Source organism: Chaetodon trifascialis, chromosome 3 (assembly GCF_039877785.1).
Source record: "Chaetodon trifascialis isolate fChaTrf1 chromosome 3, fChaTrf1.hap1, whole genome shotgun sequence".
NCBI classification, from domain to species: domain Eukaryota; kingdom Metazoa; phylum Chordata; class Actinopteri; order Chaetodontiformes; family Chaetodontidae; genus Chaetodon; species Chaetodon trifascialis.
Window position 1 is genome coordinate 23906606 of NC_092058.1, and position 16605 is coordinate 23923210.

The window sequence follows — 16605 nt, forward strand, 5'->3', positions numbered from 1 at the left end:
CTTGCTGCACTCCAGCTCTGCTCTGCTGACTGCACTGTATGTGGCAAGCAGCATGGGTGCTGTCTGATAGCTCCATGCAGTAAATTTCCTTTTTCAAACTTTTATTTTACTTTGAGACAAAGTATCATCAAGTGAGTGTCAGAAGGACTTACTTTCAGGACAAATGATTTTGCATGAAAACATGCTTAAAAGCAGAAAAAGACCTAATGGTTGCCTCCCAACTATTTTATATCCTCTCAGCAAAAACTCAGGCAGGACGTGTAAATCATGCACACCCCTTCAGCAGATTAGCATCTGATCCCAGAAAACACCAATGATGTTCACTACATCAAACACAGCTGTCAGCACCGCATTTATTTGTGCAGTCTCTTGCCTCCATTTACAAAAACATCTCTTCTGTGGAATTAAATTTTATGTACTCATATAAATATCCTCAGTTTATTTTATTCCTTTTTGGTCTTACATGATCATGGCCATTTTCTTAGATATTTTATACAATGTCATCATGTACCTATCTTTTTTACCTAGTTACATTACACTCATTTTAGATCTGCATATATATTTATGTAGATCATCTAGAATATTTAGAATATGCAGAGCATTGAATGAATGTGTATGAAAGTACATAAACACTGGTGCAGAAAAGGTCCATTTAGCAGCTGGACCAGAACTTTTGCTTGTATCACATCAGATTTCCATTTGTAGATTGAGTTTGTCAATGTGATACCATTCAGTTGAATGTGCACATTTTGCACAAACATTCATGGTCGTCAGAGGATGAATCATACTGATTTCGGTCAGTACCATTTAGTTGGTGCCTCAATGTTCCTCTAGTGCCACAATGAGGCTGACAGTTTTGGTTTTGAGTGAAATGTCTCAACAACCATTGAATGGATTGCAAATATTTATGGTGCAGAGATGATGAAACTGAGGCCTGTGTGATAAAATGAAGCCGTCTCATTCCTTTGAATGGAGCAAGTCCATCAGTGCAGCTGGGGGGGGGGGGGCAACGCATGGGGCAAATACATGCAAGAGGTACATGTCTCTTGGGTTACTTTTTTAACATGAACAGCATATTTCTACCTCTTGATTATCATGATGAAAGATAAAATATTTGCTGCTCTGAACTTTCCAGACATTTACAAACTGTTATGCTTTTAAAGGCATTAATCTGTTACTCCAAATGGAGCTCACAGATTGTTTTTCATATCTGCCCTGACCTGAAATTTCTGTTTGTATAATATGACCACGTACCACTTGCAAAATAATAGTTTTTAGTGCTAATCAGCAATGTTAGCATGCGAAAACACTAAACAAATAATCTGAAAGTGGTGTACTGTAAGAATGTTAGCATGCTGTCATTTGCATTTAACTTAAAGCGCCGCTGCGCAGATAGTACAGCTTGATTCACAAGATCACATGAATAGCTACACAGTGGACCTTGAGGACAAAGACTTCCAAGGTCAAGAGTGACCATTTAACCTTTACACAAACACATGTTGTATAATTATTGTTCTTCTAGATATGTAGTAATCCAACATAGTTGCTGTTATTATATATTCGTGTTGAAGCCTGTTAAACTGATATGTGTTTCATGTATATGTAGCATGAAGCTGTGTTCTAGTTTTATCTACAATGGTCCTTACAGAAACAGGTGTGTGCAGGCACACTAAAGTCAGTCTGAACTGAATGGCTCATTTAAATCCATTCTGCATGGAAGCAAAGTGTCCACAGCACAAAAGTGCGCTGGGAAAAGTCCTAACACTGAAAGCCCATGGGGTTGGTTCTCTGATGCATGCTTGGCCTTTCTCGTATAAGTTAATGTGGCTGGAGAACCAGGCTCACTGCTCTACAAACCTACTATCCACCACAAAGCTGGACTCATGCTTCTTTTCGTCCCACATGAATGAAAAAAGCCTTTCTCTGAGGCCTTTCTCCAGTCAATAGTAGCAGTCTGTACCTAAATATACTTTCCTCTGTTTTCTTGCTTTGTCTCGGCAGCGATACGGTTAATCTGCTCTTGGTGTGTTGCTGTGCTCCATGAGGGAGTGAGCGAGCGAGAGAGAGAGAGGCTGACGTACCACGCTGAGAGAACAAGCAGGGAGGAGTGGCGAGGAGCCAGGTGACTCACAACATGTGACAGGGGTTCAGTGCGGTGGGAGGTGGTGAGATGAATGACTGAGGTGTGAATCCTTGTCGCTAATGGAGGCATCCACCTCCACCGAGCACACTTCCTGAAGTATGTGATTGGCTCACCTCCAGCCTTGTGTTCAGCTACGTGCCTTCAGCCTTTGCTTCAGCGGTTTAAACAGTCCTCTGTGAATTCTCTTTTTATTTAATCCAATACATCTGGTTGTCAAGTAAAAGCTGCTGTGTTCGTTCATGCAACTTGAAAAACTGATGAGGTAAACACAAAACCACAAAGGCTGCTATAGGTCATCTACTAGGTTTATTTAAGCTTTTAATACACTGTCTTGATGCAAGACAGCTTGGGCATTTTGCTTTATGTAAAATCTGAAATGCTTCCTCTTCACACTTCACCGGCTAATCTGACCATTCTCTGCGCCTGTTGTTAGTTGCCTTGGTTACAAAGTCCTTCAGTGTGGCATCATAGTACAGTACCGTTTGTGCTCAATGCAGAGAGCAGCATCATTTGCTTTGGAGGAGGGAGTATGTTGTATGCTGCATTTTGCTAAATTTAGAAGATTTTTTCCTCATTCGTCTTTTGGAGGTCCTAGGGGTTTGTTTTTGTCTTCAAACAGCAAGTATTGATGAAATATTCATGTGCATTACCACTCAGATCAGTGCTACTATTGTGTTTCTTGCGCAAGGCGAGTAGGAACAGTTGCTTTGAATGAATTTTATTGGATCGACTCATTAATGTCTACCACCTGTTCCCTCAGCCCAGTTTCCCTCCTCCTTATCTGCTGACAAAGAATCGGCAGAGTGGATCTCATTCAATCTGAAATTGCTGCATCTCATTAGAGCAATCTTAAAGAGAAACTTCAGTATTTTTCAACCTGGGCCCTATTTTCCCTTGTTTTTGTGTCTGATGACTAATGGAGACAACGATGTTTGAAACTGATTCAGCATTGAGAGAGAGTGCTGCAGCCGGCAAAACAGGCTGCATTCTAATCTGCCCGGCAAAACCTTCAATGTACACTAAGTAAAAATGCTTGTTTTTAGCACTGACAGTTTCAGATTGTTATTCTACGTGTCTGGACAGGATCCTTACAGAGACAGACCTTTTTGTTTAACTACAAACAGCCACTATATTGCTCTCCTCTATAGGGTTGTTTCTAGTTTCATATCGTCCAATCATGGTTACCTCAGATCATCCGTATGGGGGAGGTGGCGGGAGTAGGAGGAGGTGGGGGGAGTTATGTCATAGCACAGTGGTGAAATGCCAACATGGACAACTTGGCATTAGTGTCCTTAACTAAAATTAGAAAAACATAACATATTGCATTTGGGGATATTATGGGTTTTACTCTGATGCCAAAGGTGGGCCTACGGATATTAACAGCCTGTCTGCAAGATATTATACAGCATTTGTAAAAGAGTGTGAACATTTTATTTTAAACATCGAAACTTTAAGAAATTCAACAACAACATTCAAAAATTTAATAGAAATGTCTCGTCTAAAACTTCAAAGACACTCTTCAAACGAACGCTCTGTAAAAGCCTGTGTGTCTGTGCTTGGTGTAACAATTCACAGCATTATGTTCCATTTAACATTATTATTATTATCATCATTATTAGACTTTAATATCACAATCAAAATCATATCCATAACATTAACTACTAAAGTTTTGGTGAGCAGGTATACAGAGAACAGAGATGAAATGGAGATGAAGAGAGACTGCTGTCCCCACGAGTCACAAACACATAAACATGGAAAAATAGGATCCAGGTTGAAATATACGACATTTCCCTTTAAAGGTCAACTGTGTAGCATTTAGATTCACGTTTCGTCTTTATTATTTTGGTTCACTCTACCGAGGCAGGCAGCAGTAAAGCTCTAAAAACCCACCATACACTACCTGCCCAGCACTTAATAGCACAGTTAGCAGCAAGATAGTGAACGTAGTGGAGCATTTAGCAGCTAAAGAGCCATATATTTACCTTCTGAGTTGGTTGAGATGAAATACAGAAGTAAAAGACAGTGAATACTGGACTGATTGCTGCTGGAAGTGTAAAAAAGTAACTGCTTGCTAACGAGTTTGCTATATAAACTTAAAAGGTGTTGATATGTCAATGTTGCGTTCACAACATGTTTCCAGTGGCCCCAAATGGACAAAGAAAAATCAGTTATTTCAGGTTTAATGCTCTGCTTTATGGGGGCAAAAAAGATATTAGCAGATGCCCATAAATGTTCTTTGTTGTACTCTTAATCAGTAACTAAACCATTAAATCTTTTTTTCATTTGCAAATCACTCATTAGTAATATACAACATATTGTAAGCAATAAAGTCTGCTGGGCACGTACTGTATGATTCATTTGTGTTGTTTAAAAAAAAAAATCTCCTCTTCTACTTGCTCCCTTGTGAATCAGACCTCCTTTAACATTTCCAATTTAATTGCACACCGTCTGTACAGAAGTTGCCGGCTCTATTAAGAAGGCCCTTCTCCCCGTCCTCCTCCTCTTCCTGTTTTGCCAGAAGCCAAAACTGCACTGTTCCACCTTTCAAAATTGCACACTGACACAGCTGAGCTTGTCATCATGCTTAAAATCCAGCTCAAAAACTGAAAACACAGATCATAAAGCCTGTTCAACCTCCAATGTGCCTCCCTGTCAAAGTGTCAAAAAACAGTGCAGTAGTCTATTACTTGGGGCCAAAGCCTCATTAAGTCCTGATTCAAGGGTCAACTCAAAGCACATCTCCACCAACGTCACCACGGTGACAAACTGCCAGAGCATGAGGGAGCAGCATCGATTGTAGTCATGCAACTGCCGGCTGTCTTCAGGCTCTGTCATGCAACTTTAATGAAAATAGATTTCCCCTGTCCTTCACCTGTGCAACACGCAGTAGAAACCTGAACAATATGCAGAGGAGACCATGTTCAGCGGGATCGAGAATTTCACAACTGGACTGGAACATGATGAACACAACCTGGATGCTTTCATCCTTATTTTCATATTAATAATAATAATAAAAGAAGAAGAAACTAATTCCCTGCTTTACATCAACAGTAGCTTGAATTTTTTTGTCCTTTTTTTTGCATAGATTTGACAAGTAACAGAAGATGTCACTCAAAATTTCAATACATTTCATCAGTTTTTTGTTGCACAGAGCAGAACCACGCTGTGGACTTGAGTTGATGTATAAAATTTCACCTGAGAAATTACCTTGCGCACTCAAATGTCATGGAAAATGTTATGTATTTCTTCAGGATGCAGTCAGCAAACACCACAAATCAATAATAATGCCTTCCATCTATTACAGCCTTTATCGCTTTAACCCCTGTTATCTCTACCAGGGTTGCGAATGAGAAAATGACAGAGCAGGCAGCTGGGGTGACAATCTAAGTGGTGATGACAGCAATGCTCCACATAGGAGGCCCATTACTTCTAATGCACGGTGGAGAGGAGAGGATGTGCCAGATCAAGACCGCGGTAACGTCATGCCTTTGCATAAGCAACTCACTTGCAGATGAAAATGTCTACAGTGGCAGCATGAATCAATGCTGAGGTGAAATATTAATCCATTTCCATTTAAAATTCCCCTTCAAATTTTCTATTTGTGGGTGCTAGGCAGGGTGGCTCTTTGAAGCTGCATGGTGCCACAAGTAACCCTTTCACTAAAGATGAGGTTCGAGGGCAGAGTTTTTTGTTTGAGTTTTTTGGCGGATGCTTCCACTGTCTTAATCATGATTGATGACCACTGATTAAACGAGTCTTGCTACCTTTTTTTTAGTGACTCTAAACGTTTCCTCCTCATAAACAGTACAGCCAGTGTGGCATTGCGGTTACATGTTCCCTCAAATAAACCCATGATGACTGCTGACAGAGCGACTTCTTCCTAGATGCCTGCGACAAGAGCAAACCAGCCAGGACAGAGATGCTATTCTCACATACCCACAAATCCACGGCTGGTGATTCTATAGAGGATCTGCTGTCACTTCTTCATGACACAACCTCCCTAACCAACACTGAATAGCAAAACAAACTTCGTGCAAAGAACCTTGAGCATCTTGAGCTGCAGTATCAAGACGGAAGAAAAGAAAATATCTTTAAAAAGTAAAGACCAGAATTCGCAATGAAGTAGCACCAGAAATAGTTACCTCATACATAGTGTATGTGTACAGGTAAATATACAGTAGCTGCTATATGTAGCTCAACAATGGGGAAGTAATGTAACATTACACTCAAGAAAGCCTGAAGGCACATAAACACCTGGTCCTGAAACACTCAAAGACCCAGATAAGCTGTGCCATGAGATCTGTGTGGGTGTGGTTTCATAATCTCTATACTAATGTGTAAAATATTTGATTTCATTCAGAGACTTTTGGCTAGTTGACATTACACAGAAATAAGAAGTATACAGAAGCATTACTTTGCATTGCTTCTTTTCTCTTTTGGAAAGACTTTGCAAAGTCTCCAGACCTGTTTGCACAGTTGACAGAACATTAGCTCTTTTTTAGTTGTGTTCATGTTTTTGTTTGTTTGTTTGTTTGTTTGTTTGTTTGTTTGTTTGTTTGTTTGTTTGTTTGTTTGTTTGTTTGTTTTGGGGAGGGGGGGTCTGGGTGAACGCCAGCAGATGCTGACTGTTGCCTTTGTGGGGAACGAGGGGGACTGTGGCAACTTTGGTAGCTCGCTGACATCCCCTACACTTCCTCAACTGGCCGATCAGGAGCTGTTTCTAGTCCCCACCTTGTGACCATCCACCAACAGGAAAACACAATTCAAGAATTTACTTCAGATCATAGCTGAATGAGAGTGATAAGTCAGACAGTAAAAATAATGTTAATAATATTTCTAATAAACTGTGTGAGAGGTGTGTTGACAGAGAGAAGATGATCTGAATGATGGCTTATTTTGAAGCAGACATTTACTGACACACAATGATTAATAAGCAACTGTCAGAGAACAATGCCTGTGCCTGAGCTCCTGTAACAAGGACGGTGACAATCAACCAGTAATGTATTCAGGCGCTGTGTGTTTAGTGTGTTCATTTTTAATGCATCCATCATCTCTGTCACAAATGTGAGCGTCGTCTCTTTCATGTTGAGATGAGTAGCTTAATGTCAGATGCTGCGCGGCACGACTGCTCAACGGCTGCTACAGGTATCGCTGCAGGATTTATTCACTGTAGTATCCCCCTCATTTTACTCTCACTCACTTCTCACAGCAGGATATTGATCCACTGTAAATGGAGAGAGCGCACGCACGGCTACAAAAAATAACCCATGTGTTGCCGGAGAGTCTCTGACTTCATGGCATCACTTATCTTTCTTTGGCTGCTTGAGTCATGTGAGGACAGCGTTTGATGGCCCGGGTGTGATGGATGGACAGTGGGAGCAGTAAAACTGGAGATGCATCAAACGGAACCCATTAACTAAAATATTCCACACTTAATCAGAGATAATGATGGCAGGGTTTAACACATGTGGAACTGAACGTCTACATGATTTACTTTGCGAGTTTACAGGATGCGGGTTGCACTGCAACAAAATATTAATTCAAAGCATCATATTCATATTTGCATGACATCACACTTGTGAAACTGAATGCATCTGCAGGCCATTTGAAGATGCTTTCTGATGAGCAAGCGTGTATCATGTGAATTCATTTCCTCTGCTGCATTTTATATGTTTGGCTCTATCTTGAGTCTAGAAAAGACAGAAAAAAATATACAGTTTATATGGCAAAGTCTGTATTTATGAGGTCTACCTCACATGTGGGTTATGTAAAGTCAATACAACAGTCAGCCTCTGCAGTGGCTGAGTATCCACACGCTTTTGATTCTACTCTTCAAAGCGAGAGACTACACTCACAGTCTACACACTACCGTTCTCATAAAAAGAGCCAGTCCTATCTTATTACTTTAGATCCAACCTTTCCACACTTGAGGGATGTTGTCTCTGGCTTAAGTCATTAAAGTCCCTTCTCTTGTATAATACGGGTCCCTCTCTCATACTACTCTTATTTTCTTACAGCACCTGCAACAATATAATGAAATACCATATTGGGAGCATATCTGGCAGTCCAATAATGTCAGCAGTGGTGCCTTCTTGCAGTGACAACTCCTGTGCTTTAGTGTCAAAATGTGTACTTCACTCTCCATAGAGAAAGTGTCACTGCCCTCCCAGGCTGACACATAAAAGTTGGGCAAACAAATAGCAGGAAGGATAAACAAGAACACTTCTCTGTGAACATCACTGCATCACAATCTCAGGCTGTTCTGATTAATGAAAAGTATCTCAGCTACTGGATAATCTCTCTGGCCCACATGATATCTTCACTGCAGTACATACCAATCTATGCTCCAATATTGCTGCTCAGTGAAGGTTTTGATCTAGTACACTTCTTCACTGTGTAAGAGCACACATGGTGAATTTGCTTTGTCTTGTGGCTTTTGCACAGAGGCATTGGCGACTGAGGGACTCTCAAAGGTCCCATAAAAATTTTAATAAGCACAAATAAAGCCACACGCACGGAAGAGAAAAATCTATGTGTAATATCCAAGAGACAAAGGATACAGTATGATATGTATTGTACTGTATAGAAAGAACCGCAAGACTACTAAAGGCAGAAAGTTAAAAAAAAACAAAACAAAAAAAACAAACCAGCAGACTTCAAGAAATTGATCCTACAGCTATTTATACAGGAGCATCCACTCCGCTGTCATCAGTTATTTATTTCCACTCATTTACATCACTGTTACTCTAATTATTTCACTAGTATTGTCAAATTTGTACATCTGCAGACACATTTCCAAAGCAATCCTCACATCTCCACAGTGCTCTATCGTGCCAACAGCTCACACAGAATCAAGAGCGGATGCAAGACAAAGTTCGAACGGCTCCCCCCGGAGACTTAATTGCGTACAATTTGTGAGGCTATGTGGTGATCTGCTGCACTTTCCTGTAGCTGCTGCTGCCACGGGGCCACCTGGGGTCCACCGCAGGTCTGGACCTCCTCTGGGACTGAACAAATCATTACATACAGCTCACTGCCCTCGTCTTAAAGGCCTTAAGGATGTGACATATGGATGAATAGCATCAACCTATGATAAAAATGTTGCCACGGTGGATTTTTTCCCCCTGTGTGGCTCAGCTATCTTACTGGGTTGAGAAAGGTACAGACCTGAATTTATATCTAAGTAGTGGCTTAGTAATAATGAATGTCAAGAGCCAGAGTGAGACTTGATTATTCTTATCAAAACCTAGAACTCAATGTCAGAGTGTCTGCTCTCGAATGTTCCTCTGAGGCAGGGAACATGCAAGAGTTCAGAGAGATTAGTGTCAGTGTCTCACAGGCTATTACAGTAAAAGCCTTATCTATTCACTGCATGCTGATGGTAGCAGGAGTTATTCTTTATGAACTTGAACCTCTGCAGAATGTAAAACAGTGATTATGCCATGTTTCCAAGAAGCTAATTAATTTTAATGTCCATAAAGGTTGTCAGTGCATGTGTTTTGAATAACAAAAATATTTTTAAAAAATCATTTTTGCATGTGGTATTGGATGACTATCAACCTCCAAAAGTCTTAATGCTTTTATCTCATTAGACGCATTTGGAGCAGAGTGAGAAGGGTATTCAGTTTCCGTAAAAGTCACAATTAGATTTCTCATTCATATTTAGAGGTCTTGTATCACTATCCACTGTTGAGCAATGATAACATGCCTGAGGTTTCCCTGTTTTAAACCATCTTTAACCTAAGCCGCTTCTTACAAGAGATGAAAACCACCACAGACAATGTCAAAGAGCATTACTGACCTTTGACATGGTGGTGTCTGTACGGTTTTTCACATTAAAAGCTTTCCCCGTGGGGGGCTCTGCATAAGTCACTAAAAATGAACATTGTTTGAACGTTGCTCAGTGTTGTGGCATCAGCATCCCCGCAGAGTTGCAGCATCAGCACATACATAGATGTGTGCCTGTGGAGCCAGTGAAGACTTCGTGCTCTATAAACTCCTGGAATAGAAGAACTAAAAGACTCTTATTTCGGTGAGAATGCAGGACAATGTGAAGGGCTGATGCCCCTATTCATTTTTAATTCATGCCCACATTAATGCTGCAGCTGTAAAGTTTGCCAAGTACCATGTAAAATAAACATCTCATTAGTGTCAGACTCAATTTCAGTGTCTCAATTTCAAGAAATTCTGTATATTTATAGATTAGTTTTAGAAACAGTGTTGCAATGGAGTTCCCACCTACCTCTAAAAAAAGATTTGTCATTGCAGAGATGGTATAAAAATCTATTTAAATTCTGTTAAATGCCTTAGATCTAACGGTGGGTTAATTGACGCCAGAGTGCTATTTCATAAGTCCATTGTTCTTCATTCTGTAAAATATTATGTAACAAACTTAAACGGTTAGAGTTAGTGTTATAAATATACTCAGATACATCGATAAAGGATAAAAATAAAAAAAAAAATACTTAAAGTCATCGCATTCAGTGCTTCTTCTGCGCATTCTGCTCTGAGTTCATTGATTCCGAAATCTGAACGGCTATTCAGCAAACACCACAACTTACCTTGACACCAAATTCCGCCTCTAAACGTAGGATCCAGAGACTGTCAGAGTCGAGTTTGTCCTCGGAGAACCCCCCTACTCCTATTACACTAAACGTTCCTGTGAAGTTTAGAGAAATAAAAGTACTTCTACATGAGATTTTTGCGCTCCTGCAGCCTGTGGTACTGTACCATCTGTTGTGCCTGTGCGCGTCGAGCTCCGCGCGGTGAGGAGGAGGAGAGGGAGGGAGGGAGTTCACTGTCCAGAGCGCACAGCGGATAGGACAGCGCACACAGGGGGAGCAGGGTCCGAGGCAAGCGGAGCGGGTTCAAATCCCACCCTACTGAACATGTTATGCTTTCCAGAATCAGCCTGTGGGCTCCATCTGATCAGCAAGCATGCAGCGAATGACGCGCTCACTTCCACTTACCCACCATTTTAACCTGTGCAGGGGCTTAACCGCCTTTTCTGCAAACATGAGTCTGAAATTTTTGGTTCACGCCACACCAGAGATGCTAGAAGCTGTGAGGATCACGTCTAAAAGAAGAGTCAGTAGTACGGCCGATAGTTCGCCTTGTTCCATGTTCTGTGTAGCATTAGCCTGCCTGCAATAACACAGATGGACTGACACGTTAAACACTGACGTGGTTCCTGATAAATAATTTCCCCTAATTATTGTTTCTCATTATATGCAATTGAATATAAGTTTGACCACTCTAAAACAAAACATGCATTATTGCAGCATGCAATAATAATAAAAATGAAGGGAGAGCAATCCACCATACAGTTGTACAGTCGCTTATTATAACCATGCTGTTCTCTGACCAGTCCAGAGTCCCTGTCTGTCTCTGTCTGTCTCACCGATGGCTGGCCTGCTGCTTTGAAAGAGCAGCCCTAAATCTCAGCCTTAACTGAATCACCATTCCCTAAACAGCAACATGCATATCCAGCAATGGCAACGTGTATGCTTGTCCTTGTGGCTGTTTGCATCACCATATTGATCTGTTTATGAGCTTCAGACAAATGCAGAAATGTACAGCGTTTAATCTGTGAGATCATCCTAACTTGAAAAGTGTCTCTTGACGTAACCCTACTGGTATTAGCCATGCAGATAGTATTATTTGCCCCGGCTTTCTGACATCTGTCCCTATTCCATAATAGTGGAGGTGGTGCTTGCAGCTTTCGAAAATTAATTAAATTAAAAAATGAACGGCAAGATCACTTTCCAGAGAAGGTGTCCGATTATTACTCAGGATAATCCACATATCAAGCTATCAACTGTTTTTATAGGAACGATTCTCTCACATCGCCTCAGCGGAAGAAAGCTCGTATAAGAATATCTCACAACCTGTGTGAATGAAAACAAAATCAGCATGGATCAATTCTCCACGGAACATAAGAATATAGGTTTTTCTGTCATTTGGGTGAACCAACCGTTAAAACAGCCAAATCAAGCATCTGCAGCTGGCCTCTGATTGTTAGTGGAGATGAAAACGTGCTCTAACATTCTGCGCCTTATCCGAACCCTCAAGGGCCCACATGTCCACACACATTACAAATGAAGCATGAGGCGAAACATAAACATATACATAAAACTAGGGACTGAAAACAGCCGATGCTCATGGATTGAGACACTGGATACTCAGAGAGCAGATGGTTTTCCCTCAATGTGACAGATACTGTACGATGCCCCACATATGTTCAAAATGATTGAAACATGGGCCAAAAGAATCCACAACAAACTGAAATCACATGGTGATGTTTCTAATAACTGCTCTGGATGCATCACAGGTTGCTAATTCTTTATTCTCAAACTGTGTCCCTGCCAAGGAAGAAATATCACATAAGTAAAATCTATCTCCATTCTATCACCTCCTGCAAACAGAGTTACATCCCTCCACCGAACACTGCTGCCTCCTCACCCACATGTGCAGAAATGTGCTGAGGCAGGTGAAGATGGAGCCTCCCACCCGGGACCAGTATTTTTGGCGGGGCACAGACAGAACGTTGACCCTGGTGTCGCTGGGTGCAATCTGCACGCACTGAGAGAAGCCAAGCTGCCATACTGGCCATTTACAGCTCCTGCCAACTGGGATCATGCTTCTTCAGCTGTTCACGATGTGCGCTCCAGGCTTGGTCATTCTTATGAAGGAGCAGTAGGGGAGCATCGCAGCACAGCGGGGTCGCTCATTTCCACGAGGCAGCGAATTATGTTCAGGAAGCTTATGCAACTTGTCCTTTTCAGGGAGTTATGGGAAATGGTTCCAGGTCCTTTTTTTAATCTTAGGGGCTTCAAGGAATTTTTGCTAGATTTTTTGGGAAATACCCTTATTTGAGAAGATCGATACCACTCATGTCGTCCACTTGAGATACGAATATCTTACATCCCATAAAGACCGGAATCAGAACAGTCTATACACAATCAGGAAGCAAAAGGGGAAAAACAGCATTTTTGATGAGACACTGCCATTTATTTGGGGTAAATGATGAAACCCTTCAAATAAAGCAAATGTCAGCTACCTCTCAATACTGGCTGTCCATGAGACAAGCCTGAATATACAGCAGATTAGCAGAATTGTAACAAGTGTGAAACAAGACGAGATTAGCAACGTTGACGGAATTGACGGAAATGTGACTTTTCATGCAGTGAACACAATGCAAGTGCTAGGGAACAGTTGCACAGTACACAGAGCGACGTCTGATATGTTCAGCGCTTACGATCAGTCACTTTGTCTCCTGTCACGACCACATCAGTGATGTAATGAAGCACACAGTAGTTACAGCAGAATGTAGACTCAGCTGTCATTTCTCGACCTTGAGACCAGAGAGACAGCCGGGGATCTGTCGCCAGGATGTCATGTTCTTCAGGACAGACTTCATCATGCAGAAGTCTCAAATGTGCCGTAGAGAACGTCGCTTCTTCACTTGAGTGGACTGTCTGTGGCACATGGTCTGAGGCATGGGCATACAGTAGACGACAGAGCTACTTATCAATTCACTGACAACAAGCAGCAGAATTACAACACGTTCCTCCTGTCAGGGTGGGCTGTAATGCGTGTTTTATCTCCTCTCAGTGCCAACTACAGCGTGTCTTTATTCACAAGCCAATTCAGGTCTGATTAATGCAGACATTCTGCAGTCCTCACATTTTTTTCTGCCCCAAAAGTTTCTTTGTTGTTTTTCTGTCCCCAACCATCTTCCCAATGCATCTTTTTTCATTGTGTGCCCAGTACTTTTAGTCACAGACAGACTGTGCTGTTTCACTGCAAACGCCTCATATCACAACGACATCCATGGCCTTGTAGCATCACAGTGCTCAAGCTGGAGTTGCCATAGCAACGTGCGATCAGAGGGGTTATTTCTCTGCGTTTGTGAACATATTGAGGATATGATGGGGAAATCTTTGCAGATTTAGATTATCAATGCAAAATATAACTCAACTACTCCTAATTTATAAATTAAGCTATACAGTAGTATATAAAGTAATTAAGATTATCCTTTATCTTGACCAGCTGCAACATTAAAGTGATATACACATTAATGCATCACCACATAATCCAGTAATATATATGATTCTGGGAATGGACCATAATGCTACTTCTGGTATACTTTGATACTAATGCTTATGGGCTTTGCTTGAATCAGAGTATTTTTACAATGTAGTATTGTTATTTTTACTTCAGTTGAAGATCTGAATACTTATTGCACGGCTGCTTACCAGCTCCAAATCACCAAGCATTTAAAAGCCTGATGGATGTCAGCGTGTTATTATTCCTCATTAGTGAAATTTGCTAGAACACAAACTCTGATGAAATCAATAGCATGTCCCTTCTATTTTGGTGATCATCCGTGAATGGAGGACTCCTCAGAAACCTACTGCAGCATCTCCTGACACAAGAGGAGCCCTTCTGAGAAATCATGCAGGGCACAGCGTGATTTGATATCACCCCTACAGAGGGGGTGCTGCTGACACCTTCCTGTCACTTTAAAAGGTCACAGCTGCAGGCATTAGCAGCAAAATAAGGATTATATTATAATATGTAGTAACTGTATGTAAATGTGGCAGATGGTTGACTGTTTAACGGTTGACATGCAGTTTAAGAACTTTTTTAATCAGTAAATTTAGGTGTGTGTGTGTGTGTGTGTGTGTGTGTGTGTGTGTGTGTGTGTGTGTGTGTGTGTGTGTGTGTGTGTGTGTGTGTGTGTCTTTTTCATCCTCACACATTATCAGTGCTTCTCAGCTTAGGGATGTTTTGAGATTTCATACACACCAATTGCTGTGCTCTTTTTATCTATTTCTCTCCGTACAGCACACTGAATCTTTTATCATCATTCCTGGAGGAAAAGATCACATAAAATTATATGATTTCATGACATGGACACTGTTACTGTGAATCACATTTATCCAGAGGAATGATGGATGTTTCCCCATCGCAGCCCATCACAGCACTCAGGGGCATCTTTACAGCCTGCAGATCCATCCACTTCCCCCTTAGCAGGATTTTTTTAGCATCCTGCATCGTTGCCAATGGTGAAATTGAAATCAAAATTACAACTGAGAGCTGCAGAAAGTATAGGTGGGATCTGTTTTTTTCTACTATGTTACTTATACTTCAGAATAAAGTGCTTTTGAACAATTTTGGTGTGTGTGTGTGTGTGTGTGTGTGTGTGTGTGTGTGTGTGTGTGTGTGTGTGTGTGTGTGTGTGTATATACATACCAGTAGTAAAGTAACAATATGACAGTGGTTACTGAACTAGTTGACCTCATGACATATATAAAGCGTGGTTTACCTGCTATGAATTTCCAGTAAATACACTCTAACATACATAATAATTATCTATTGCAACTGGTGTTAAAAATGTAAAAATAGAAAATGTACGACTTGTGTCATTTTTTAATCCCTCACATGAGTTAGACATGCCAACTCTTAAATGTCTTTGAACTGAGAACAAATCCCAGTGTCAGTCTATCTAATATTTCCTTTGCAGCAAAGAGATTCTAACTTAGGATCAATGATGAATGTGTAGAAATTTAATATTAGATTGTGACAAAAGATAAAGTTTTGATATGCTAAAATGAAAAGCTGATCAAAGAGAGTATTACCAACCACTCCTCTCTTATAAAGCTGATTACCCTCCAGCAGGTGAATGTGTTTGTATTGAACATTTAAGTGGCAGAGCTCAGAGGATTTTTCAATGCAGGCGTACAGCCAAGTGGAAGAGCTGTTCAACATTCAACTGTCTTCATGTCTGTTTATTTATGGCAGGTACTGTATATCAGTACTTGCCAAGATTCTCTGTGCTATTTCTGGCTCTCCTGAAATAACACAGTAAGCTCATTTTTGTCAAAGGCTTTGAGGGCTTAGTTTAGATTATATGAATGAATACCCATGGTCACTGTGGTAATAAGGCTCCATAGATTTACTTCTGCAACTTCTATAACAGATAGAAAGTCTGTCAGCATGATGGAAATTATTCAGCTATGCTGGTAATATCACAAATCAATGTCAATCAAATGCAATACTTGAAGGAATACTTCTACATTTTGGATATTATGCATATTGCTGAGAGTTGGATGAGAAGATTGATATCACTCTCACAAAGTTAGTTTGGAAACTGGGTGGAATCATTCTGCTTTGATCCAAGGTAAAATCCACCTCCCAGCACCTCCAGAGCTCACTAATCATCAAAGTGTTCCTTTAATTTGGTGTGTAACAAAAACACAATGAGGGAAACAATCACAGACTTTCCTTCCACTGTAAAGATACCTGAATAAATTATCAGTAAAGAATATGACTTTTATGACTTCTAAGGCTGGAAATATGGAGTACATTTGGTTTGAACAGGAGTTGAGTCAAACCGATCAGCTTGCTTGATACGCAGGTTCACATGAGACATCACATCAACTCTGTCTGGGTCCACT

General features: G+C 40.8%; 1 protein-coding gene across 1 annotated transcript in view; it reads right to left on the reverse strand.

Annotated features, from left to right (window-relative positions):
* The window catches only part of LOC139328584 (caM kinase-like vesicle-associated protein), a 37557-nt gene extending 26623 nt beyond the window's left edge, over positions 1–10934 (reverse strand). The window contains exon 1 of the mRNA XM_070958397.1: positions 10705–10934. The gene's annotated coding sequence lies outside the window, so the exon portion shown is untranslated. The remainder of the gene's footprint in view (positions 1–10704) is intronic.
* Positions 10935–16605: the final 5671 nt, after the last annotated feature.